This window comes from Camelus bactrianus, chromosome X (assembly GCF_048773025.1).
Source record: "Camelus bactrianus isolate YW-2024 breed Bactrian camel chromosome X, ASM4877302v1, whole genome shotgun sequence".
NCBI lineage: Eukaryota > Metazoa > Chordata > Mammalia > Artiodactyla > Camelidae > Camelus > Camelus bactrianus.
Window position 1 is genome coordinate 110595112 of NC_133575.1, and position 27148 is coordinate 110622259.

A 27148-nucleotide genomic window follows, 5' to 3' on the forward strand; every position below is an offset into this window, starting at 1 on the left:
GAAGCATCAACACCTCCTACATATATAATGTAATGTATGTGCATATATATGTGTATGTGTGTGTATTTATCTATCTATAAAATGACATTTATTGAGTGCTCACCACATTCAATTAAATAACTTGCCTGAGGTCACACAGCCAGTAAATGAAAGAGGTATAGTTAAAAAATAGGAAGCAAGCCCAGGTAGCATAGTTCAACAGCCTGCAGTCTTACCTATCACACTGTGGTGTATCTTGTGACAGAGACGGGAGAGTAGCCATCCTCTGGATGCACTGTCCCACCAGACTGGGACTGTCGGCATTGCTCTAAGCCAGTGTTCATTCAGTATTGAGATCTCTCTGAGGATTGTTAAATGTTTTATTTCCACGTTAAGGATAATCTAAAAATATTAATAAAAGTGCATTCTGCATTTTTTTGGATTATTATCTTTGAAAGAGTTCTGCTCATATATCGGTGGCCCTGCGTTTTCATTTGTGTTTAAATGGCACTAAACAACCACCTCAAGTGACATCCTTTAGATACTACAGCACTTTTTCTCAAACTATGATCCACAGACCCTTGGGCATTTATATTTTCTTGAGATAAATTGCCAAGTGTATAAAATACTCACTTGGCCGAGGGTGAAGGACTATCATAAACAAGTCAGAAAAATAGGATGTTATGTACGAGACTTAACTTTAGACTAGACTTAACAGTCTACCAAGGGCATGGGATACAGGAAGGTACTTCGGTCAGAAGTAGGAGGTAAGGACCTACAATCACCACCTCCAGCTGACTGGGATGCCTAGGTGCAAGAGCAAGCGAGTGAATGAATGGGATGTCCATGTGCGCGCGCACACACGCACGCGCACACACACACACACACACACTGGTATGAAGGAATATTTTGATTACAGGGAAGGAGAAATGTGACTAGGGGATAACTGGGGGGAAGAAGGATTAGGGATGTTTCTGAGGGACTAAGTCTTAGGTCTGAATGTCAACAATGAGGAAGCAATACAAGAGTCCAGCCAGCTTGCCTGGAGCCCTGGATCTGGGAGGATGATTTAATTGTAAATCCCAGAACTTCTTTGCTCAAAGCATGTTCCCTGGAGCAGCAGCATCACATAGGAGCTTTTCAAAATGCAGAGTCTCGGGCCCCAGCCAGGACCCACTGAATCAGCATCTGCATTTTGACACCATCACCAGGTCACTCCTAGGCACGCTAAACTTGAGAACCATGGATCTAGAACGGTAGTCCTCTGACTCAAGCACTTGGAGGGCTTATTAGAAAACAGATTTTGGAGGTCTAACTCCAGACCTAGTTTAACAGATCTGAGGTGAAGTATTTCTAATAAGCTTGCAAATGATGCCATTACTTATGCTGCTGTCCCGTGGACTCTACTTTGAGAACCACTGCCCTAGCATGTGGGGGCAGTGGAAAGCAAGATAGAAGGTGTAGATATACTTCCTGCTTAATTCAGTATTCAAAGAGAAGATGAAGTAGGCCTGAGCCTGTAGGTGGAAATAACCAGTTGGTTCTGCCTTGAAGAGCTAGCAATGTTTGAATGTTATGAATATAATCTCTTCCTACACATGAACAGGCCTTGTGCATTATCTTAGTAATTCCTACACCCTGCATTAGCAGTTAGTTATGGGTTCTCCAGAGAAACAGACCCAGTACGATGTGTGTATACAGCTATGTACCTATATCTATATCTATATCACTGTATCTATCTAGAGAAAGAGAGATTGATTCATTATAGGGAATTGGCTCACATGATTATGGATGCTGAGAAGTCCCAAGACCTGCACTTAGCAAGCTGGAGACCCAGGAGAGCTGGTGTGTAGTTCCACTCTGAGTCCAGAGGTCTGAGAACCAAGAGAGTTGATGGTGTAAATTCCAGTCAAAAACCCGGCGGCTGGAGACCTAAGAAGAGCCCATGTTTCAGTCTGAGTCTGAAGACTGGAAAAGACCAGTGTCCAAGCTGAAGCAGTCAGGAGTTCCCTTTTATTCAGCCTTCTTGTTCTATTAAAGTCTTCTAGAAATTGGATGAGGCCCAACCACATCATGGACGGTAGGCTGCTTTACTCAGTCTACCAGTTCAAGTGTTTATCCCATAAGAAACACCCTCAGAGACACACATAGAACAATGTTTGGCCAAATGTCTGGGCCCCTTGTGGCCTAGTCAAATTGAAATACAAAACTATTATGCAGCCATAGTTTTGGTTGCTAATGTGAGTTTTTAAATCATCGTTACCTTGCTTAATTTGTTGTGTGACTGTATAGAACAATTTTGATGTCTTAATCTTGTGTGTACAAACCGCTTGATGAAATCATCTTCGTAAAATTTATTTTGTAGATATTTTTGTATTTTCTATGTAGATAGTCATATCATTTATAGATAACTTCCTTCCTTTCTTTCTAATCCTTATTGCTTCTTATTACCTGAGATTTTAGTACTAGTTACAAGTGTTAAATTTGTAGCCAACTTCCTGGCTTCAATCCCAGCAGTGGAATTTCTGGTATAATCCAGTATAATCTTAAATTAGTTATCTCATGTCTCTGTATCTCAATTCTGTCATGGTACTAATACCTGGTATGTACCTTCATACTGGGTATACTTTGAAGAATTGTTATGAGAATTAAATTAAACATGACAACTACACAAAATTGGTGGAAGTTCCTTATGATTTCTCTGGCTTTCTTGTCTCTTTTTCTGGCACAAGGGTACTTCCCCTTCTTTCAAACTCACCTATATATTACGCTCATTTTTGTTAAATCTTAACTCAGCATTTCTGTGTTTGCAGCAGGATGGGGCCTGTCAGTATCTGCTTACTTCTCTAGACTTCAGGAAAGGGCCTAGGTCAGTTTTCCTCAAACTGTAGTCTGACCTATACCACGTCACGTGGGATGCTTGTTAAAAAGGCTGATTGCAGGACACCCTAGACCAGACCTACTAAAATAGAACTTTGGAGCATGGTGCCTGAAAATCTGCATTTTAAACTAAAACATGGTACCTCTGCATATTAAAGTTTAACAGTCAACTTTTTGGGATTTCCAACTTAGTGCTCCAGGACAGAAAAGACAATCAAAGCCCTACTAAAGAGAATACCAATTATATGAATCTCCTCACTCAGTTTTCCATATGAATAAATTCTCAGTCTCACAGAGGTAAGGGGAAATACTCAAAATGCTAGAGCAGTTGTGCTTTTCCCCATAAATTTCAGATTGTGATTGACTCTCTGATTCTGCTTGCCTTAATCATGAATTCCTAAGTGTTGGAGTGCCTGTCGTGTGCACTTCTCTAGCAGAGCTGAAACAAGTGAGGCAATTTCAAGCAGAACAGAAGAGAAATTGGCCTACAAATCTGGTTTGGTATAGGTGAAGGAAAAAAGGAATTTTCCACTTTCAGCTTACTGAAGGCTGTACATTCCATCTGTTTGAAAAGCCTTTTTACACCAATTAAATGTGGCATATTTTAATTTAGTTTCCAATAAGTTTAGATTGTGTAATTTGAAGCTTTTTTTCCCCAGGAGACATTCTCTACCATATTACATTTAGTACCTAACCCAGTGAGGTCAGTGGTTGCCAAGGGACTATTCAATGCATGTTTGAACTATCAAAGCTACACCTTCAATGGACAGAGTTAAGGTTAAGAGATGTAATCAGGTATCTGGGAAATGTCCTTCTGAATGTTAAGAGGATGACCACAGGGTTGACTGTAAAGGCATAGCACTAATGAGCATCTTTTTTTCTCAGCTGCAAAACGGAAGTAAAGAATCAGGTATGCTTATCATTCAACTAGCTAATTTTGAATTCTGGGAAAGAACGTCAGCATACTGTTACTCCTGATTGTTTGAGGAACTGGTGTCTTTATCAATGGAGGGAAGATTCCTCCTGTACAGGCAACAGTTGAGAACAGTGACGTGATCGAGAAAACGAGGCCAAGAAACCTCTCTGAGGGGACTGGGCAACATGCAGGGGCCAGTGATACAACTCACAGAAGGAAGATTCCACCTGCCAAAAAATCTTGCCCAATCCTGATCTCAGACAGGTCCTATAGAAACTCCTGGTTCTTCCCAAGTATTCTCAGGATTGATCACATGCCATGCCTGGCAACTTACTATGTAATGGCAACTAGCAAAACTCACACACACACACACACACACACACGCACATATGCATACACACTCTTGAGTGTTTACTGGGAGTCTAGCTGAATGAAATAACAACTTCCTAAGTGTACCATCCCTCAGCAGGATCAGTCCTTAAGACTACTTGATGTCTGCTTTTAAACTACAAAAGCATTTCACAGGAAATTAGCCAGATATATCAGAACTGAAACCAGTCTTGCAAAAGTTTAATCTATTTTAAGGAAAAGGGTAGATTTGGAAGAAATGTTATATTTAGGGAAGACAGTGGTTATATTAAGTAGTGGTAAAATTAAGTAGTGATTGACAAGAAGGATTAGCAAGTCAAATATGAAATTGACCTGAGGTATGTAGGTTATTTCAATTTGCTTTATGTAATAATCTATTAGGTCAGTAGTATTTATTAATGAGCAATTTTAATAAAGAAGCATTTGTATATTTTCTATGAAATATAAAGCATAATTGAGTTCAAAAGTATGCCAAATATATATAATACATTTTACCCATTCATTAAATAGCTAGGGAAAGAGAGGTGTAAGAACGGTAAAATTTCTTACTTAGCAACATATTGGTATTTCACAGCCCAGATTTCCAGATTTTCACCCCAGTGCCTACACTACACTAGGTTTTTGGTTATCTCATTTAATTTATTTTTGCCTCTGAAGACATTAGTTGCTTAGAGCTTGAGGCCATTACCAAGGCACTTCCATCTATCATAGAGTATCATCTAAGTGTAGTCTGTTTACAAGCAAAAGAAATGAAAGGGATATGAATTGGAAAGAAACAAGTTAAACTGTCTCCAGTGGAAGATGATATGATCTTATATATAGAAAATCCCCAAGACTCCACACAGAAACCCTTAGAATAAATGAATTCAGTAACTTTGCAGGACACAAAATGTATAAAAATCTGTTGTGTCTCTGTATACTAACAACAAACTATCTGAATAATAAATTAAGAAAATAACCCTACTTACAGTAGCATCAAAAAGAATAAAATACATAAGAAGAAATTTAACTTAGGTGAAAGATCTGTGCACTGAAAACTAAAAGTCATTGATGAAGGAAATTAAAGAAGACACAAATAAGTGGAAAGATACCTGCATTCATAGATTGGAAGAATATTACTAAAATGTTGATACTACCCAAAGTCATCTACAAATCCAATATATTCCCTTTCTAAATTCCAATGGCATTTTTCACTGAAATAAAAAAAGCAATCCTACAATTTGTGTGGAACCACAAAAGACCCCAAGTAGCCAAAGAAATCTTGAGAAGGAAGAACAAAGCAGGAGGCCTTATACTTCCTTATTTAAAACTATATTATAAAACTAGAGTAATCAAGACAATATGGCACTAGCATAAAAACAGACAGACCAACAGAACAGAATTGAGAGATGGAAAATAAACCCACATATATGAGATAAACTAATCTATGACAAGAGTGCCAAGAATGCACAATGGAGAAATAATAGTCTCTTCAATAAATGTTCAGAAACATGAAATCCACATGCAAAAGAATGAAACTGGATCTTTCTCACACTATCCACAGAAATTAAACATGGATTAAAACCTAAATGTAAGACCTGAAACTGTAATACTCCTAAAGAAAACAGGGGAAAATTTCCTTGACATTGTTCTTAGCAATTTTGGGGGATATAACATCAAAATCACAGGCAACAAAAGCAAAAATAAACAAGTGGGACTACACCAAACTAAAAAGCTTCTGCACAGCAAGTAAAACATTCAACAAAATGAAAAGGTAGGATAGAGAATGGGAGAATATATTTTCAAAAGCATTTATCTGATAGGGGGTTAATACCCAAAATATATTAGGAATTGATACAGCTCAATAGAAAAAAAAATATAATCTATTAAAAAATAGGCAGAGGGATGGGAGGAGATCAAGATGATGGAGTAGGAGGATACTGGGTTCACCTCCCTCCATGAACATATCAAAAATACATCTACATGCAGAGGAGTTCTCACTGAAAACAAACTGGAGACTGGTAGAAAGACTCTCATACAACCAAGGCTGTAAAGGGAGGTCCACAGAGGTGGGTAGGAAGGCAGGAGAAGTGATCAAGTTGAGATCTACACCCCTAGGAGAGGACTCAGAGGAGGGGGGATGACAAGAACTCAGAGATCCACCTGGGGAGTAAGCAGTTTGAACCAAATCTTGGAAACCTCAACCCTGGAGTCCCACACTGGGAAGATGAGTCCCCTTAGCTGGTTTGAAAACAAATGGGACTAACAGGAAGACTATAAGAAACCCAGACTCCATTTTTGAAGAGCATCACAGGCTTGCTTACTCATGAAACACAGCAGAGGAAGCAGATGGAAGCTGCCCAGGATTCTGGCTGGTTTCCAACAATGGTCCCAGGAAGCGCTCTGACCCGCTCTGAGCACCTGCTCCAACCCCTCTTATTCTGCAGCACACCTCCCAACTAGGACAAAGGCTGCCATTGCTGAGGAGACTGTGGAGGTGAAGGGGGATGGAGCCAGCTCAGACCTGGCCTACATCTGAACAGGTTGAGGGCAGACATTACTGGTGTCCATGAAGCCAGCATATTGGCAGCACTCTGGAACTCTGACTGGTATGCTGGGACTGCCCCAGTGTGCACCCTGGCCAACACTGGACACCCATTCAGCCCCTCATGCCCCAGCACTGCTCTCCCTCGGGGCAAAGTCTCCAATGCTGGGAGGAGAGAGAGCACACACTTAAAGGGAATGGAAGCAGCTCAGACCTGAAACTCAGGACTTCTGGGGATTGGGGAACAAGCTCCATCCCCAATAGGGCGGTGTTGGCCGCCGAGCATAGAAGCAGCACTGGTTTACACCTGGCAGTGGCTGTGGCCCCTCCATCTCTAGCTGCACCTCCCACCAAGATAACAGCTGCCAGTACACCCTGGGGGAAGACATGATGTATGCTCACTTCAGATCCTGCTCTCCTACCAAAGCCACTAAGCACACTCAGACAGTACAGGGTTGCTCCCACACAAGGACAACCTTCAAGACCAGGTTAGGTAACTATTTCACCTAATTTCATGGAGACAGAGAAAGTTATGCACGACAGAGGAATTTGTTTCAAATGAAAGAATAAAAATACATGGAAAAAACCCCTAAAGAAACAGAGATAAATAATGTACCAGGTAAATAGTTCAAAGTGTTAGTAATAAGAATGCTAACTAAACTATGGAAAAGAATACATGAACACAGTGAAAATTTTAAAAAGGAACTAGAAAATATAAAAAAGAACCACTCCCAACTGAAGAGTACAACAACTGAAATGAAAAACACACTAGAAGAGTCATATGGTAAGTTTATTCCTAATCTTTTGAGGAATCTCCATACTGTTTTCCACAGTGGCTGCACCAAACTGCATTCCCACCAGCAGTGAAGGAGGGTTCCCTTTTCTCCACAGCCTCTCCAGCATTTGTTGTTTGTGGACTTTTGAATGATGGCCATTCTGACTGGTGTGAGGTGATACCTCATTGTAGTTTTGATTTGCATTTCTCTGACAATTAGTGATATTGAGCATTTTTTCATGTGCCTATTGATCACTTGTATGTCTTCCTTGGAAAATTGCTTGTTTAGGTCTTCTGACCATTTTTGGACTGTTTTTTTTTTTCTTATTAAGCTGTATGAGCTGCTTATATATTCTGGAGATCAAGTCAGTTTCATCTTTTGCAAAAATTTTCTCCCGTTCCGTAGGTTGTCATTTCCAGAAGGAACCCTACTTCAAAAAGACACCTGAACCCCAATGTTCATAGCAGCACTATATACAATAGCCAAGACATGGAAACAGCCTAGAAGTCCAAAGACAGATGACTGGATAAGGAAGAGGTGGTATATTTATACAATGGAATACTATTCAGCCATAAAATGACAACATAACGCCATTTGCAGCAACATGGATGTCCCTGGAGAATGTCATTCCAAGTGAAGTAAGCCAGAAAGAGAAAGAAAAATACCATATGAAGTCACTCATATGTGGAATCTAAAAAACAAACAAACAAAACATAAATACAAAACAGAAACAAACTCATAGACATAGAATACAAACTTGTGGTTGTCTAGGGGGAGCGGGGTGGGAAGGGACAGACTGGGAGTTCGAAATTTGTAGATACTGACAGGCATATGTAGAATAGATAAACAAGATTATACTGTATAGCACAGGGAAATATATACAAGATCTTGTGGTAGTTCACAGTGAAAAAGAATGTGACAATGAATATATGTACGTTCATGTATAACTGAAAAATTGTGCTCTTCACTGGAAATTAACACAACATTGTAAACTGACTATAACTCAGTAAAAAAAAAAAGTTAAAGAAAGAAAAACACACTAGAAGGAATTAACAGCAGATGAAGTGATACAGAGGAATGCATAAGTGACCTGGAAAATAGAATAATGGAAATCACCCAATTAGAACAGATTAAAGAAAAACAAATACAAAATAAGAACAGCTTAAGGGACTTCTGGGACAACATCAAGTGTACCAACATTCATATGACAGGGTCTCCAGAATAAGAAGAGAGAAATGAGGGTTGAAAATGTATTTGATTAAATTATGGCTGAAACCTTCCCAAACCTAAAGAAAGAAAATGATACCCAAGATAAACAAACAGATGAACCCAAACAGATCCACAACAAATATATGATAATTAAAATGACAAAAGTTAAAGATAAAGATAAAGTCTAAAGGCATCAAGAGAAAAACACAGAGTCATATAGAAGGGAACCCTCATAAGGCTATTAGCTAATTTTTGTACAGAAACACTGCAGGCCAGAAAGAGTGGCATGATATATTTAATACGCTGAAAGGGAAAAATCTATAATCTAGAATACTCTACCCAGGAAGATTATCATTCAGACTTAAAGGAGAGATGAAGAAGTTTTCAGACAAGGAAGAACTAAGAGTTCATCAATACTAAATCAACCCTGAAAGAAATGTTAAAGGGTCATCTCTAAGTGGAAAGAAAAGGCTACCGCAAGAAGTAGGAATTTATACAAAGGAAATAGCCCACTGGTAAAGGCAAATATATAGTAAAGGCTGTGGATCAACAACTTCAATAAGCTAGTATGAAGATTAAAAAACAAAAATTGTGTTCCAGGTGACTTTGGTGGATTTACAATGCTGCCAGGGACCCAAGTGTCTTTGTAAGCACAGTGCATGTGGGACATCCAAGCAGAACACTGGTGTGCAGCTGGGGCAGGCCCAGTGTTAACAGTGGGCACATGCAGGTGGAGGTGGGGCTGGGGATAATCCCACAGCCCACGGTGGATCCAGGTGCACGGCTACATGTGACCACAGTGGGTCCTGGCGCCTGATGTCAATGGATATGCCTTGGTGACTTTGTGAGCATAGTGCATGAGGGACAACAGGGCAGACTACCTAATTTCCTATTGCTGAGGCAGGACCAAGGGCAGCACCAACAACAGTGTACGTTGTAAGCCCACACAAGGGGTGACAGGTGACACTGCATGATGTACTTCCTGGTAGACAGTTCTTGCAGAGGAATACTCAGAAGCTCTTTTTCCAGCCAAAGCACTCCAGTCGCACCTATCTCACACAGCAGCTCAGAAATGGATTTGGGGACTTCTACTCCAACAACTGGGGAGTGAACCCAGCCCCTGACAGGGCTGTCAAAACCACAGAGCAAAGAGGTGGCCCAGCTCAACAGTCAGTGCAGGCTTAGGTCACCATAACACCAAACACCCGCTATCAAAAGGATAACAGCCAGCACACATGGAGGAGAGATGTGGCAGCCATCTATATTAAAAACAGCCCTTACAGCAAAAATATTAAGATGCACAAAGACTACACAGGGATATTCCTACATAAAAATAGCCTTTTAAGACCACATTAGATAACTGTTACTTGTAAATTCATAGGGTTAGAGAAATATAAGTAAAATTAAGAAGCTGAGGAACCACTCTCAATTAAAATAACAAGAGAAATCCCCCAAAAGAACAATGAAATAAACCTCTCCAGTCTACCAGATATTGAATTCAAAACAAGCTAGTAAAAATACAGAAGGAATTAAGAGAGGCTACTGATAGAAATGCAGATTACTGTAAAAAAGAAATAAAAACTATAAAGAGGAGCCAATTAAAATCAGAAAACTAAGTTGCTGGGATGAAAGCCAAGCTAAAGGCAATAAACAGCAATCTAAATAATGCATTAAAATGAATAAGTGATCTGAAAGATGGAATAACAGAAATCACTGAATCAGATGAGCAGACAGAAACACAAATTTGAAAAAAAAGAAATCCATATAAAGGATCTATGGGAGAATATAAAGCATGCTGATCTATGCATAATAGTGGTCCCTGAAGAAAAAGGAAAGAGAAAAGGGGATCAAAAATATATTGAAGGAATTATGGGGGAAAACTCCACAGAACTAGAGAAGGAATCAGATATACAGGTACAGGATGCACCAAGGTTCCCCAACAAGATGCACCCAAACAGACATACACCAAGACTATTATAATAAAAATGGCAAAATTTAAAGATAAAAGATTCCAAAGACAGCAAAAGAAGAACAAAGAGTTGTTATAAGGGAACCTCCATAAGGTTATTAGCTGATTTCTCTACAGAAACGTTACAGGCCAGAAGGGAGTGGTAAGATATATTCAAAGTCCTAAAAGAGAAATGCCTGCAACCTAGGATACTCTACCCAACAATATCATCAAGAATAGAAGGAGAGATTAGGGATTTCTCAGACAAGCAAAAACTAAAAGAATACTGCAATACTAAACCTATCCTAAAAGAAATATTGAAAGGTCTTCTTCAAATAGAAAAGAAGCAAGAATCCACAGAAAAGAGAAAACCACAATTGGAAATGCGATGATAAATATAATGAACAGCAAAAGTATAAACATGAAGATGTAAAGGAGGACATCAAAATCAAAATGTGGGAAAGAGGAGCAAGAAAATGGAGATCTTTTTCTTTTTAGAATGTGTTTGCACCTATATGACTACCAATCTAAAGCAAGTAGATATAGTAATGGGTTAACAAACATGAAAGACAGGGTAAACGTGTATCAAAAATATACAACAGAGTCACAAAAAAACAAAAAAGAAAAGATACCAAGCATAATACAAAAGAAAATCATTAAACCACAAAAGGAAAAACAGAAATAAAAAGAAAGGAACAAAGAAAAAAAATACAAAATCAACTAGAAAACAAGGTTTAAAATGGCAATAAATACACATCTATGAATAATTACTGTAAACATCAATGGACTAAATGCTCCAATCCAAACACACAGAGTGGCAGACTGGATAATAAAACAAGATTGGACAATATGCTGCCTACAAGAGACCCACTTTAGGGCAAAGGACAGACAATAGGTTGAAAGTGAGGGGATTGAAAAAGATATTTCATGCAAATGGAAATAAGAAGAAAGCAGGGGTAGCAACACTCAGACAAAAAATAGACTTTAAAACAAAGGCCATAAAGAAAGATAATATATAATGATAAAACGATCAATACAAGAAGAGGATATTACACTCATTAACATATATGCACCCAATACAGGAAAACAAATAAAGCAGAGATAAAGAAAGAAATTGATGGGAATACAATAATGGTAGGAGACATCAACACCCCCTAACAAAAACTGACAGATCTTCCAGACAGAAAATCAATAAGGCAACAGAGATCCTAAGTGAAACAATAGAATAATTAGACTTGATATTTTCAAGACATTACATCCAAAAAAACCCCAGAATATATATTCTTTTCAAGTGCACTTGGAACATTCCCCAGGATAGACGACATGCTCAGACACAAAACAAGCCTCAATAAAATTAAGACAACAGAAATTATTTCAAGCATCTTTTCTGACTACAATGGCATGATACTAGTAATCAACCACAGAAAGAATAATGAGAGACAGAAAAAAAAGATTGCATGGAGACTAAACAACATGCTGCTAAAAAAACTAATGGGTCAATGATGAAATCAAAGAGGAAATTAAAAAGTACTTTGAGACAAATGACAACGAAAACACAACCATACAAAATCCATGGGATGCAGCAAAAGCAGTCCTAAGAGGGAAGTTCATAGTGCTACAGGCCTTCCTCAAAAACACTAGAACAATCTCAAATAAACAACCTAATCTACTACCTAAAAGAAGTAGAGGAAAAATAAACAAAACCTAAATTCAGCAGAAGGAAAGAAATAATAAAGATCAGAGAGGAAATAATTAAAAGATGAAAAATAGAAAAAGAAAATCAATAAAACCAAGAGCTGTTTTTTTGAAAGGGTAACAAAATCAACAAACCTCTGGCCAGGCTCATCAAGTTGAAAAGAGAGAGGAAACAAATAAACAAAATAAAAAATCAAAGAGGAGAAATTACAACCAGTACCAAATAAATACAAAAACCAAAAGAGAATATTATGAACCATTATATGCCAATAAATTGTACAACAACCTAGAAGAAATGGACAAGTTTCTAGAAAGACAGTCCACCAAAACTGATTCAAGAAGAAACAGATAATTTGAATAGACCAATCACCAGAAGTGAAATAGAATCTGTAATAATAAAAAAAAAACTCCCTGTAAATAAGAGTCCAGGACTGAATGGCTTCATTGAGGAATTCTACCAAACTTACAGAGAGGGACTTTTACCAATCCTTCTCAAACTCTTCCAGAAGACTGAAGAGGAGGGAACACTCCCAAACTCATTCTATGAAGCCACCATCACCCTGATACCAAAACCAGACAAAGACACTGCCAAAAAAGAAAATTACAGGCCAATATCTTTGATGAATATAGATGCAAAAATTCTCAACAAAATATTAACAACCTGAATCCAACAACACATAAAAAAGAACATATACTATGATCAAACTGGATTCAACCCAGGGTCACAAGGATGGTTCAATATACAGAAATTAATCAACAAAAGAAAGGATATAAACCACATGATCATCTCAATAGACGCAGAAAAAGCATTTGAAAAATTCAACATCCATTCATGATAGAAACTCTTACCAAAGTGGGTGTAGAGGGAACATATCTCAACATAATACAAGCTACAACAAACTCACAGCCAACATAATACTCAACGGTAAAAAGCTGAAAGTCTTCCTGCTAAAAGCTGGAATGAGACAAGGATGCCCACTCTCACCATTGCTATTCAACATAGTAATAGAAGTCCTAGCTACAGTAATCAGACAAGAAAAAGAAATAAAAGGGACGCAAATTGGAAAAGAGGTAAAACTGTCACTATATGTGGATGACATGATACTATATATAGAATATCCTAAAGACTCCACACGAAAACTACCAAAGCTGATAAACAAATTCAGCAAGGTACCAGAATACAAGATGAACATACAGAAGTATGTTGCATTTCTTTACACTAACAATGAAATATCAGAAAAGGAAAGTAAAAGAAAAATCCCTTTTAAAATTACATCAAACAAATACTTAGGAATAAACCTGACCAAAGAGCTGAAAGACATATGCTGAGAACTATAAAACATTGATTAAGGAAACTAAAGATGATTTAAAGAAATAGAAAGATATCCCATGCTCTTGGATTGGAAGAATTAATATTGTTAAAATGGCCATACTACCCAAAGCAATCAACAGATTTAATGTGATCCCTATCAAACTTCCCAGGACACTTTTCACAGAACTAGAAAGAATAACACTAAAATTTATATGGAATCTCAGAAGACCCAGAATTGCCAAAGCCATACTGAAGAAAAAGAACAAAGCTGGCCAAGAGGCACATGAAAAGATTCTCAACATCACTAATTATTAGAGAAATGCAAATCAAAACCACAATAAGGTATCACTTCATACCTTTCAGAATGTCACAATAAGGTTATCACCTCACATCAAAAACAACAGATAACAAGTAATGGCAATGATGTGGAGAAAAGGGAACCCTAGTTCACTGTTGGTGGGAATGTAAATTGGTGCAAATAATGTAGAAAAGAGTGTGAAGTTTCCTCAAAACACTAAAAAAGAACCACCGTATGATTCAGCAAACCTACTTCTGGGTATATATCCAAAGGAAATGAAACCACTATCTCAAAGAGACACCTGCACCCACATGTTCATTGCAGCGTTATATACAATAACCAAGATGTGGAAACAACTCAAGTGTCCATCAACATATGCCTGGATTAAAAATATGATAAAATATACACAATGGAATATTATTCAGCCATAAAAGAAGATTCTGACATTTGCAACAACATAGATGAAACTGGAGGACATTATACTAAGTGAAATAAGCCAGATAGAGAAAGACAAATACTGTATGATCTCACTTATATGGTGGGATTTTTAAAAAAGTCAGGATCATAGAACCAGAGAATGATTAATAGAACTGGGCATTGGGGATGTAAAAAATTTTGAGATATTGGTCAAAGGGACCAAACTTTTAGCTATGAGATAAATAAGTTCTAGGGATCTAATGTGCAGCGTGATGGCTATATTTAACTTATACTATATTGTATACTTGAAATATGCTAAGAGAGTAATATTAAGCATTCTCACCACACCAAAAAAAAAAAGGTAATCATGTGTTGTGATGGATATGTTCATTAATTTGATTGTGGTAATCATTTCACAATGTGTACATATATCAAATCATCATGTTGTATTCCTTAAACATATATAACTTTAATTTGCCACAAAATTAAAAATTAAGTTCCTCAGTCATACTAGCCACATTTCAATTGCTCAGTAGTGACATGTATCTACCATTTTGGACTATGTAGTTCTTGAGTTTGTTTTCAAGTGATTTGCAGTAATAACAAAACACGGAATTTAAGATTTCTATAGAGGTAAAGGAGGTCACCGAGAATGAGAATACAATGGTGTCAGTGAATTGAAAACCTAGATTATAAAATATCTGAGAGTATGGTGGCAGAAGGCTAAGAGTGTGGCCAGGTAACTGGGGGTGTGGATGACAATGTTCCAGGTATAACCACTGGAGTCTTGGTTGCAGTGGAGTGGAAGAAAAGATCATTGTAAGTCAAGATGGTGAGGCACTGAGGTTATGGAGCTTTGGTTGGGTCACCCATCACAGATGCTCAAGTCATGGTGGATCATAACAGGAATAGGGGAGGAGGGAGAGGCCATGAATCAAGAGTCCAGGCCTCCAATAAAGAAAGCATTTTGAGCAAGATGTTGGTAATGACTGCAGAAGTGGTAGCTGGAGTTACAGCCTGATAGCATGGGCTATGGAGTGTTGGGAGTTTTTTTGAGGAGGGAATTAAATGGAATCTGACAATGTCAGGAGATGCAGAGCTTCCTGTGTCTGTGGGAGACCAAATAGGAAAGGGAGAGAAAATGTTAAGGATGACATTAGAAAGGACAAGTGTCAACCTAAGACTTTGTCACAGTTGAGTGCAGAGTGACAAGTCAGATATCACCTTGGCTAGCAGCCCCTGGGGCCTTAGGAAACACCTGGTTGCAAGGAGAAAAACATTAAATAAAATACAGTTGGGGTATTTCAGGGATGAATGTTGACTTGGGAAACTGGAAATAGAGAGTGGAAAGGGTTTTAACGTGGTTGATACTAGGATATTTCTCAGTTGGCACAATGAGGCCAATAACTAATGAACAATAATATTCCCCTGCTGAATGGTAGCCACGGAGTTAAGGAGAGCAGTGAAGGGAGCCGGCCTAGAAGCCAGGATGAACAACCGTCTTTAATCCTCACAGCAAAGGGCTTCCTATATGAAGAGTAACTCTACCCGGGGACACAAACACACAGCTACACGCACCCATACAAAATGAAACACTTATCTTAAATGGTTTTTAATAAACAAGGACCTAACAGATGAGGCAGCAGAGCCAGGACGGCTCCCTGCATAAACACAAAGGACCAGGGCGGACAGGGCTCAGGCTGAGGCATCTGCTCTGACCGACGGCTTTCCGGCTCTCAGTGCACCCAGAGGGCTTCCCTCCAGGGGGAAAACGCTGGAGCGACGTGGGCTGTGAGCCACAGATGAAGGCTGCACGCTCCGCGATCTACAGGGCTTCTCAGCACACCTCCCTGTGTGTCAGGTTAAAAGGCTTCCCTGCCTGCTTTGCCCTCAGAGGGCTTTTCTCTCGAGTGCGTTACTTTACACGGGACAAGAGCCGAGTGGCATGTGAACGCCTGTCCACGCCACTCTCCTCTGGGCTCCTTCCCGGCACGGATGAGAGGCCAGTGAGGTGCCCTCTGTCATGAGACTGTCTGTGGCGCTTGCTGCCCTCGCAGGGCTTCTTCCCAGTGTGAATCTCCTGGTGTTGAACGAAGAGGAAAGTCCTATTAAACCCTTCCTGCCAGTCCTTGCGTTGGCAAGAATCCTTCCTGGATGAAGCACGCGGTCTTTACCGGGCCTGGATGAACCCCATTCCTTCGCAGAATCTTCCCGCAAATTGCTGCTGCAACACCCAAAGAGTGCATACCGTGTATTCTCTGTGCTTGCACTATGGCTTTCAGGGCTCGTCCTCCTGGGGAAGGTCTTCTGCAGGACTGGCCATGGTCTCAGGCACCTTTCCTGCACTTCAGAAGGCCAGTGCTTGCTGCTCCCTGGATCACCCCAATGTGGATGGCCCTGAGGCTCCCTGAGTCAGCTGCCCCTGGAGCGATGTTCCCTCAGGTGAGGCCAGCTGGGAAGTGGTAGGCTCTGCGACACCGTGTGCTGCCCTTGGTCTAAGAGAGGGCGTCTCATGGTGTGACGAGAACACAGGGAAGTAGCGCCTAACCAGGCCCAGGTGGGAGTGAGGAGATGAGGGGAGGCTTCCCAGAGGAGGTGTCCCACGAGCTGACTCCTGATTGGGCAGTAGGAGTTCCCAGATAGAACAAGGGGGAGGCTCACTGCAGCCTAAGGAGGCAAGGAGGATGAAAAGCACGGGTCTAAGTCGGTCGGTAAAAGGCATCTCACCATAGTCAGAAACCCGAGGGAGGCGGATGGCCCAGGCCAGGCAAGCACTCTGAAGACAAAGCATTCCTTCTGGAGTGGGGGGAGAGGGGTAACTGGTGGAGGCGTGCTAGCCCAGTCATCCCACAACCCCTGGGAGGTGGCCAGCCTGAGGACAAGACAGACACCCGGATGCGCGAGAACCCTGACATCCCCGATGGCAGTACCAGCCATGGAGCTGGACCCCCGCTCGGGCTGCTCACCTGCTGGGGAGTGAACGTGCCTCAGGGGAAACCCGTCTGAGCTGGTCTTCTGTTGCACGTGCACCTGATCAGGGAGCTCAGTGAGGCGTCTGCGTTATTTCACAGCAGCGCTCGTCTTCAGCCGGGCCTGGTGTGAGGCGCTTTGCAAGGACGTCTTCATGTAATCTTCGCCGCGGCCCCAGGGGATACTTATCATTCCATCTTCTACGTGAGGAAACAGGCTCAAAGGTGAGGTCCCCCGAATGAGGGGAGAAGGCCGGTCTGTGTCCATGTGTTCAGCCTCCATTAGCTGCAGATTTCCCAGGCTGGAGTCAGAGATTCAGGAGAGCACGGGGCCGAGGGCTTGATCCCCCTCAGGGAGGAAGGGTAGGAGCCCTGCCCACTATCCCATGGAGTGGGGGATCGCTCTGACCTCCTGGGAAAGGCTGTGTGGATGCTGAGGCCAGGGAAGCCCAGCCAGTGGGAGCCATTTGGCCATCTGGGACAGGTTTCCATTCAGTTATTCTTCTGACCAATTCTTTGGTAAACAGACCACCAGAGGTTGGGTGGAAAGACAGATGGAATGTACTCATTTATCTTACTTAAGAAAAATGTAGATAGCCCATGCCACGTGTCCAGTTCTTTCCTAAGAGCTTTACAAATACGAGTTTAATTCATATAATCAACTATCAGGCCAGTACGACTATTGTCCCTCTCACAGATGGGGAAACCGAGAAGGCCCAGAGAGAAAGTAAGCAGCAGCGCCAAGATTCGCGCTGTGACTCCCAAGTGCAGGTGCTTCTTTGCCATCCTGCCATGAGAATTTCAATTCGAGCAGCAAGACCAAAACGATTATGGATTCTTACCAAGTCTCGGGGACCGTGCCGAGTACCTTAAGTACATTCATAAACTTCAGCTAAGTTTAGGGACTCACCTGGAGAAGTCACATAGTGAATGGTGAGTCTCATCATTCCAGAACGTGGTAATGCGTCTTCACTGATCCAAGGCTTGCTTAGGTCCTTCCTGCTCTTGGCCCTGTACTAAAGAATTCTACTTCTGGTTTTTCTCACGGCATCCTCAGGGAGCAGGTGTTGTGACAGGCACCATTTCAGGAATGAAGGCACGGAGGCTCAGGGACATAAACTGATTTGTCATGGGGCATGCCTGGAAATGATGAGTGGCCGAGGCCAGACGGGAGTGCAGGTATGGCTGTGTCTGCCACCTGTGATGTTTCTCCACAGGACTACTCAACGTGGCTTCAGAAGGTGCCGAGTCCAAGCATGATGACGATGATGACAGTATCAGTCGTAATCAATCGTGATCACAACAGGGACCATAATCACCAATCAGCATCGTCAGTGAACAGCAGGCTATGTTCTAAGCCTTCTCATACATTACTTTCCCTTGAAACAGCTGTGTGAATTAGATACTGTTTTACCCCATTTCACCAATGAGGAAACCGAAGCACAGAGAGGTTAAGTAACTTGTCCAGCATCACAGAGCTCAAGAGCAGCGGAGCTGGGATGTGGCACAGGCAGTCTGGCTGCAGAGCCCGGGCTCCTGAGTGCTACACTAAGGAGGAAGCAGCTCTGTGGAGAGTGGGACATGGAGACGAAGGGCTATGAATGGGAGGATTTACTCTTCAGGAAATAGGGGCTAGTGGGAGTGGCTAATATGGTGATTCTCAGAATCTGGCATTTTATGAACCAGTAAAAAATATAACCCATGAAACCCACATAGTTATTTGGTCAATTAAGGACATTTATTCAGACATCACACGCATCGTCTACTCTCCTCAATATTTCACAAAAGAAGGGCAGAGGACATCTCAAAGTCAAGGGCCGTTTTCTCAGCTGAGACTCACTGCACTGGCTGAACTTCCCTGCACTGCCCAGGGAGACACTGGGAGAAGGAAATGAGTGGCGCATGGACGGTGCCCAGAGCAGGCCTGACAGCTGGGCAGTGCTCATGGAATGGTCACTGTTCCCTCCATGCTGACCACAGACAAGAGGGGAAGGCACGGCTTTCTCAGGCTGCCTGTCAGTGCCGTGTGGCGATGTGCCCGCACACCCTCTACACTCACCTCGCGCACCCCTGGAGGTCTTGGCCCAGGCCTCAGGAAACAGGGGCAGACCCTGCAGGCACCTGGGCACAACTGAGCTTTTACCCTTTAACCGAAACTGTGTTTTCCTCTGAAAGGTACCAGGCGACAGTGATGACAAATGCCTTCTTGGCATTGGTCTGACTCACCCCCCTCCTTGGAGAACAGCCCGTCACCAGTCCCTGCTGTAGGGGCTGTGGGGGCCCGTTCCTCCACCACGCCAGGCCAGCCGGCTTCCCCCGTGTGGAAACCTGGGATGAGGAGCTCAGACAGAGGCCAGCCTGCGACGGGCAGGGGGGTGAAAAGTCGAGGGAAATGCAGGCTCCATTTCCTGCCTCAAGGACAACCACGCAGGCAAGTCCAAGTGCAGAGAGAGCTTGAGAGGAAAGAGGTGAAGCTTGCAGAGAAAAGTAGAGGCAAGGAATCTGGGGTCTCAGAGAGTGAGAACTGGGGTGACCAATTCCTGCCTCAAACTCACTGCAGCAGAAGGAGCCACTGGGCCGAGAGCAGACTGAGCCGACACGAAGAGAGAGGCCATGGCCGTAGACCTGTCTCGGGGACCGTGCCGAGTACCTTAAGTACTCGAGGCCGAGACAGATGGCGGTTCGGTTCAGTTCTGCATTTCAGCCTCTCATGGGGCCCAGCTGGACATCCTGCCCTTGGTTTCTGCAATATAACCCCATTCCCTTCTAATGAAGTCTCCCTTTGTTTTGTATCATCTTGAAGAGGACTCTGATTCTAGCCCCACCAATCCCTGGGAGAGACACAGGGAGACAGGGCAGGACATCAGGAGCTACGGGGAGGGGCGAGGGCAGGCCCCCAGGCCCCCGGGGAGAGCCAGGCCTGGAGCGCGGGGGCAGAGTGGAGGCAGCTGCAGGGCCTCTAAAGCGGCACAGGCAAGGACCTGCCCGGCAGAAGCAGGTCAGCCAGCTGGGCAGCATCACCTCCTCGTACAGGGCCCTTTGGGTTAGGTCTTCTAGGCCAGGAACCCAAAGTGAAGGTCATAGCCACATCCTCTGATCCCTAGAAAGTCAAAGAGAGACAGGGATGTTGACCTTGTGATTATAGGATGTGATCAGAATCTGTCACTCAGTCACTGGAAACAATCCAGAGGGGCCCAAGACCTGAATCCCCGTGTGCCTGGGGGCCTAGCTCTTTGCGGGGCTCAAGGGGGAGGTGCACAGAATGCAATGGGGTCAGAGTGAAGTCTTCTTTAGGGGAAGCCACCGGAGAATGACACAAGATAATAACAAGTCCCTGGGTCCTGAGATGAGGACAGAGAGAGTAAGCACTGGAGCACGTCAGAGGAAGGAGGAAGTAATGTTGATAATAATCATAACACCAGTAATGGTAACAGCACCAGCAGCAGCAGCTGCCGAGTCTTACTGGTCCTCGCTGTGTGCCTGGCTCCGTGCTGAGCGCCTCATGCGCCGTATTAAAGTGATGAACTGTCCCCAGCACTGGAGCCAGATTCCTAAGTCTGAACCAAGCTTCTTCAGTCTGACACATACCAGCTGTGTGACCTTGGGGAGGTCACTTCATTTCTCTGAACAGCAATTTCTGCATCAATCCACTAAAAGTTCACACTTCGCCAGGCTATTGTGAGGATGAAACAGAAAATGTTCCCCAGGCAAACACTGGGATGCCAGGCACATGTCTGTGCTCAGTGTGTTTTGGCTACTTGTATCTCTCTTCCCAGAGCCCATGAGGTCAACACCAGCATCATCTCAATGTCACAGTCAGCATGCTAGGCTCAGGGAGGGTGAACCAGAGTCACACGTCAAATAAGCAGCATGCTGAAGTCAGGTCCCTCTGGTTCCAGGTCCATGTGTATAACCTGCATGCTCCTCCATGACCACAATCAGGGTGAGATGAGCATCAAGCAAGCTATCTCATTATCTGCCCTCCAGAACCTGCGCAGCAGCCACGCAGGCCCTCTCATGCCTGCTGCAACACACACCCCCCTGCCCTCACCCACGTGGTTCCCTCTGCCTGGAATGCCCCGTATGCCCTCCTCATTCCTAAGCCCAAACCTACCCTGCAAAGCTGACTCAGGTGTCTCCCCGAGGCCGCCCCAGCCCACTGTGGGTATTGTCATGGTTACAAGTGGAGGCTCTGAGGCTGATGTATTGAGTTTGAGTTTTCGCAACTTTAGAGCTGTGTGACCTTGGGCAGGTAACACAACTTCTCAGAGACTCAATGTCCTCTTCTGTAAAATAAGGATAATAAGAAAATCTAATTCTAAGAAGGTGAGATTTAAGTGAGGAGGTCCATAATAATGGCTCCTCAGTGCATATCACAGGCCAACTCTTATGATTGTTTTGTTATTAGTATTTTTCCTATTTTATTTCTATTTATTCAGCAACCTGGACAAGCTCAACTCAGCCTGCATCTTTGCTTTTGTAATTGTGCCAAATTCCCTGCACAAAAAATGCCCAAGTGAGGGCAGGAGGGGACTGAGGCTATTTTACCTAGAACTGCCAGGAAAGGCCTCTTCAAAGAGGTGACATGTGAGCAGAGCCTGGAAGGATGTGAAAGGGCAGACAGGAAGGGGTCTGGTGACAGCGTCCCGATTGAGGAGAACTCCGAGGGCAAAGGCCGGAAACAGGGAATGAGCTTGACACATTCAGGTTGTCATGGCTGGGTGGCAGCGGGCAATAGGAGACACAGTCAGAGGTGGTTCCCCAGGACAGATCAGATGGGACTTTCCAAGTCACGGCAGGGAGGCTGGAGTTATTCTAAGCATGAGGGGAGCCCGTGGAGGGGAGCATCAGTCACTCACTCACTGAGCACCTGGTCCAGACCAGCACTGCTCTAGGCCTGGGCAGAGAACACGAACAGGGCTCACATTCCAAAGTTAGAGACAGATCAGCCACAAGGATCTATATGAATGAGCAAGAGAATCCTCAAGGCAACAGAATAAGAGTGAGACAGGAGAGACTTAAGGCAATTCTCCACAGGGCAGCCAAGGAAGGCTTCTCTGAGGAGGGGACACTGGGGGGTGGGGAGGGGGTCCTGTAATGAAGTTAGGAATGAAGCCACGTGGACAACTAATGAAAAAATAAGACAAGTCCTAAGAGCCATCAGGGCTATGATGAGAGTAATCAGGATGACTGATAGAGAATTAACGACCTGGTGTATGTTTACATCCAAAGGGACACCTGGATTCAAATCACCGCACTGCTTTGTATCTGCTGCATGAACTCGCATAAGGACTCAACCTCTCTTTGCACCAACGTCCTCAACTGTCAGATGGGCATAAAAATGGTACCCATCTCTGAGGGCTTTGTTGGTATCAAACACGTTGGTACATGTCAACTCCTAAATATCAGCTTTTACTGTCCACAGGTTTAACACTTTGGTAAATGCTTGGGAGCAAATAAGGTGATGAGCTTTTGAAAATGTGGGTGGCTTTCCTGCTTTTTAAGCATTTAAATTAACGTGATATTTAAGACTCTTGATTTTAATCAAATGCTTAGAGGTGTAGTAACTTTTCAAACAATTAGTAAGAATTCGTATACATTCAACTAGTTAAATCCACATTTTAAATTTCTATCATGTGTTTTTCTTTAGAGAAATGTTTAAAGTAGCAATTATTTCATAAACAAATTCTGGGGAGTGGGTCAAGAGGCCAGTGGGATGCTAGCTCTTTCAGCAGTACAGCCGGCCTGCTGCATGGTCCCCTGAAGGCCAACCTGCTCAAGGAAACTTCCATTGGAACACTGGATCATCCCTCCTGCCGAGGGGGCTTGACGGCTGAAGGAGCTGGCACACTGGTCTGGTCTGGCCTGGCCGACTCTTCTCTTGCTCACAGGGAGTAGACACATGCTGCTGAGCTCACAGAGCAGTGAACACACACCATTCCCCAGCTCAGGCTCCTTACCCAGTGCAGGCCTCTCTCTCTTCAGAGAATAGCCAGAGCCACTAGGGCTGAAGGCCTCCTCCTCTCTGGAGGCAGTTTTGGGGATGCCCATCCGCTGTACCTACTCTCCAGCCCTCCCTTGTCACTTCAGGCTCATTTGACATAACCTTAAGATTCCCTCCCCTAAATCTGACCCCCCGGCTATGCCCTGATCCACATCTGAAGTTTCCTTGACATCTCCAGCCTAGACTCCTCCTAAAACTGCAGACTTGCTTGTCCAGCTGTCCATGTGACACACACACACACACGCACACACACATACACACACTTCTGGAACATCTCAGAATCACCAAGTCCAAAACCCAACCGCTGACCTCCCCAGCAACACAAGACCTGCTCCCTCCACCCAACTTCTCCATCTCCATTCTCCCAGATGTTCAGGAAAAAAAAGAAAGAAAGAAAGAAAACAAACAAATCTTAGGATCGTCCTTCACTGGCTACCTTCGTTCACAGCATCTGATGCAGCAGGAAACACTGCGGGCTTTGGCCTCCACTGATGCCATCACTCAGGTCTGGCCCCAGTCAATTGCAGCAGCCTCTTCATTGGTCTCCCTCCCTCTAACTCCAATCTGACCCACCTTTGAAAAACTTCAAAAGTCTTAACCCAGATTGTGTTCCTTTGCTGTTCACAAACTCCTCAAGGCCTGGAGCGCCCTAGGAATGAAGGGCCAGCTGGTAAGGTTGCCATTCCACATGCATGTGCCTCCTCCCCTCACGCTGCATTCCTTACAGACACCACGCATCCTAGGTGTGCCAAACGCTCCCGACGCAGCCGCACAGCCAAGTCTTTGCACATGCTGGTCCCTCTGCCCGCAACTCTCCCACATCTTTTCTCACTGTCTATTAGGAAGGGACCCCGCTCACGAGCACCCACTGTCCTGGACACAGTCGCCTGCGCTTCAGTGATCTGGGCAGGCACCTTCATCCCGGGATTTAGCATTTGGAGTTGGGGGGGGGGGTCCGAGTCGGGTGACGACCTGGGAATAGCAGCACCCACCTGCGCCCGGTCCGACAGCGCAGCTGCCGCCTCAGATCCAGCAGCGGCGGGCGACCGGGGCGGGGACCCGGGCTCCGTCGTCCCCGGCCCAGCCGGCGGCAGGGTGACGCGGGCGGCGAAGCTGCCAAGCCTCAGACCCACCTCTGTGCAGTGGGGACAACGCTTTCTCCCCTGCCATCTCGGGTACAACCCTGCTTTGGCGCCTCTGATCCGGGAACCAAACCAAGACCAAATAAAATAACCGCCAGGAGGACTAGCCCAGAAGTCCCGCCCCGAAGTGGTGCGCACGGCACGGAAACGTCCCTCTCCGGGTTCTTCATTGGCCCAGCGACCCGAGGCTCACGGTGCAGAGCCTTCTGGGTAATGTAGTTCCCACCGCGCCAGGCCAGGGCTAAGGGTCTGGGAGCTTAGAAGCATTACCTCCTTCAGTGCAGGTAGCCTTCGGCTTTGGAGTCGGTTTTGTGAATGTCAGTATTTTTAACCTGAGACAAGAGAAAAGACTTCTGACAGGACCTTTGTGGCGAAGATGGAGGAGGTGTGGGCTGAAGAAAGACGCACAGCGTAAAAGTTGCGAGTTTTGTTTGGACTTAACTAGCGCCGGGGAAACAGCCTCTCAGATGTCTCTGAGGGACTGTTCCAAAGAGGTAAGAGAGGAGCCAGGTAGGCGTTTTTGTTGGGAAAAAAAACAACTAGTAGTTGAACATCAAAAGTTTACTGCTAATCACAGAAACAGCCGTCTTCAGTTAATGAATTTAGTGCTTTTCTTTGTATGGGCTTATTGAAATCTTTCCTTTCATTTGCACCTTAATTATCTAGGGCCAATATCCTGTTCTCCATCCTGAATCCCCTCAGGGTGCATCGCCAGGGGCGGCTGCTGTGGTTGCTGGCTTCCTGGCTAAAACATCCTTTATTTGCTGAAATGCCAGGCAACATCCTTTGTCGACAGAGGCAAGCCAAGTGGTCCTGAAATAGGTAGACTGGGGTGGCTCTTGCCTCTGGTTCCCTCAAAAAATAAAATCTTCCCTGCCTGTATAATTAGATACTGTGTTCCAAACCAGTCAGCAAAATTGTTTCATCCAGGTATTTCTTACTCCATATCCTGAGATACATTCAGTTCCTTTTAGGAATATGAGAACAATCTGAAAAAAAAAATGACTTACCAAGTGCCATTTCCTGTGGGGATAGTGGCTGCACTGGTCATAATCAACTGGTCTGGAAAGGGGCTATCTGAAGCCTAAGTAAAAGTTGCTGACATCATGATCTCATCTCCTTGCTGGAAAGTGATTATAATTTCACCTGAAATGTCAGTGACAATGTCTGTGTAGGGAGTTGAGATTATCTCAGAAAAAGGGTGGTGAACTATCTACTTAATTAAAGCTACTGGTAATGACTATGTAGTTATTCTAAGACAGTGGCAGAAACAGCTCTGGGTAAACATGTCTGTGACATATGGAAAAGGTTAAGATCTCATTGAAGTTTGACCAGGGAACACTGAGGTCTCAGAAGCTGAGGCCACGATTACACTAGAAATCTGGCTGCCTTGAGGTTTTGACTTTTAAAAGTATGATTTTTTTTTTATCACTCTTGAGCACACTGAGCAATATCAACATGTTGAGAGAGACAAAGTAGGAATACAGAAAGAATTTTCAGAATGGTAATGGCTCACATAATTACTCACAAGTAACCCACTGGTTTGACCAAATGCTATGCAGGCTTCTCTCCACAGACCCCTAAATTTTGGCTCACCCTCAAGCTTAAGCAAGCACTAAAATGCAGCTCATTCCTGGCTGTGTAGAGTCAAACAGTTCCTGTTAAACTACCCCAATCATGCTGCTGTCTACTCTCATCCCCATAAATAGCCCCTCACCTCCCAGAAAAGTTCCTGCTAGCCCTGCTTATCCCTTCCTATTAAAAAAAAAAAACCAGAAAGAAAAAGAACCCTTTTCTGTTGGATTCTGAGATGTCTGTGGATCTGTCGGTCAGAGCATTTTCCCTATTACAATAGTCTTTTTGAATAAAGTCTCCCTTACTTAAGTCTGGATCTGTTTTATTTGACAGTTTTATGTTGCCATGAGTTGGCTCAAGATTGGACTTTCCTCATGGGACCCTGTCATCCCTGCACAGGTAACTAATGACACCTTGCAAATCTTTTGAACGCCTCTCTTGCTCATGAATTTGGGAATCCTTTGGTGAATTCAGTTCTCAAACCAGTGATCTGGGCATCATGTCTGTTACAGCATGGTAAGAAGTTATTTTGATTCTTTTGAGCAAAGAAATTGTTCTCTGGTGTTTTGACTGGGGACTCACTCCCTAACTCTCAAGCAGGAGACTTCCCTGGTTCCTTTAAGGTCTTCTTGCTGATTTAGTTAATTAATCCCATGGGTAACCCTTACTCTACTATGTTCCCTCCCTCTTCTTTCCCTGCTCTACCATTATGACATTAATTCAGTTCAATATCTTAAAAAAGTGACAAAACTTCACTAAAGATAATTTAGAGCCACAGTGGCCTTGGAAACGTGGATCTCCCTAAACTAACTCAGCAAATACCCATCCCTTCCCATCTCCCTGCCCCCCATGCTCCTTCTTTCTTTTCATGACCTTCAAACTTCCCTTCAGCTCCTTGAATCCTTTGATTTACCTGTCCCCCTTCAACAGTCTTACCTCCTCCATCCCTCTATCCACCTCTGCTAAAGCTTTTCCATCCTTCTTCAGCCCTTCAAAGTCCTATAGTCACTTCATCTCTAGACCACCTTCTCCTTGTTGGTTATTCTTGAGGGGCTCAAGGACCCCAAGAGCAAACACTCAAGGTTGAAAAGGCTAATTGAAAACAAGTTGGATTTTTATCCACTCCAATGAGCTT

The 27148-nt window shown here is 43.5% G+C and overlaps 1 long non-coding RNA gene across 1 annotated transcript in view; it reads left to right on the top strand.

Moving 5' to 3' along the window:
* Positions 1-24673: 24673 nt before the first annotated feature.
* The window catches only part of LOC141576434 (uncharacterized), a 153922-nt gene continuing 151447 nt past the window's right edge, over positions 24674-27148 (top strand). The window contains exons 1-2 of the long non-coding RNA XR_012504842.1: positions 24674-24932; positions 26347-26412. This is a non-coding gene — a long non-coding RNA (uncharacterized LOC141576434). The remainder of the gene's footprint in view (positions 24933-26346; positions 26413-27148) is intronic.